Source organism: Octopus bimaculoides, chromosome 4 (genome assembly GCF_001194135.2).
Source record: "Octopus bimaculoides isolate UCB-OBI-ISO-001 chromosome 4, ASM119413v2, whole genome shotgun sequence".
NCBI classification, from domain to species: Eukaryota; Metazoa; Mollusca; class Cephalopoda; order Octopoda; family Octopodidae; genus Octopus; species Octopus bimaculoides.
In genome coordinates, this window is record NC_068984.1 from 140,209,669 (window position 1) to 140,210,951 (window position 1,283).

A 1,283-nucleotide genomic window follows, 5' to 3' on the forward strand; every position below is an offset into this window, starting at 1 on the left:
ATATATATATATATATATATATATATATATATATATTATCTATGCGCATATATCTATGTATATACGCAAACATACATACGTACATACATACATACATACAATTTACCAGTTTTACATTTGATTTTAACGTGTGCTTGTCGTGTGGAGCTGTGTCGCAAACTGCGTATCTGCGATGGATTTTCGCACACTCTCTTTCAAGCAGACTATATTCACACGTCACATTATTCAACCTGAATATCCAGCAAAACCTCCTTCCAAAAGGAAAAGTTTAGCGGTATAAAAACAAGAACCTCGACGTTGCAAAACAACCTTCTCTAACCGCACGTCTAACCGTTCTGAATTCGAAATCTCGATGCATTAAACATTGCTTTTCAACTTCTTCTTCTGCGGGCCAATAAAGCATGCATGAACTATGTAACTTATTAAATTTAATCGACTCTGTCCTCTCCTAAATGCAGGTGGAGTCTTGCTAGTGTGATATCTTTGTGATTCATGTTGGTATTATTGCCTGCTTTAAAAAGCTGCAGTTTATTCAAATATTTCAATATTTCCATGAAAACCATCTACTTTCAGCCTTCCGTAGAATTTATTGCTTCAGTCTGCTTCAGCACGAAAACAGGATTTCTAGCAGACTGGTGTATTTTATTACTGTTGCTGTCATCGATCTTATTACGCCAGATAATGTAGGTTAGTCATAAATAAAACTTATATGGGAAAGAATCGCAGTTTACTGAATAAATATACTTTTATTTTGTTATATTTTCATATTTAAATATATTATTGCATACCCTTTTACTTGTTTCAGTCATTTAACTGCGGCCATGCTGGAGCACCGCCTTTAGTCGAGCAAATCGACCCCAGAACTTATTCTTTGTAAGCCTAGTACTTATTCTATCGGTCTCTCTTGCTGAACCGCTAAGTTATGAGGACGTAAACACACCACCATCGTTTGTCAAGCGATGTTTGGGGAACAAACACAGATACACAAACATATACACACACATACATACATATATATAGCTCGTGGTTAACATTTATAGAGCAGACATATAATGAAAAGTGATCCGGCCATGACCCTCCTATCATTTCTCTCTATCCAGTATGTCCGCTTCTAAATTGAACCTGTCAGAGGGCAGATGAACTCATAAAAGTCAGCAGTCATCTAATACTGTGTACGGAGGCTTAATACTGTTATTTCTCGTGGTAGTTCCTGCAGCAATCGTGTATGTGTGTGTGTGTGTGTGTGTGTGTGTGTGTGTGTGTGTGTGTGTGTGTGTGTGTGT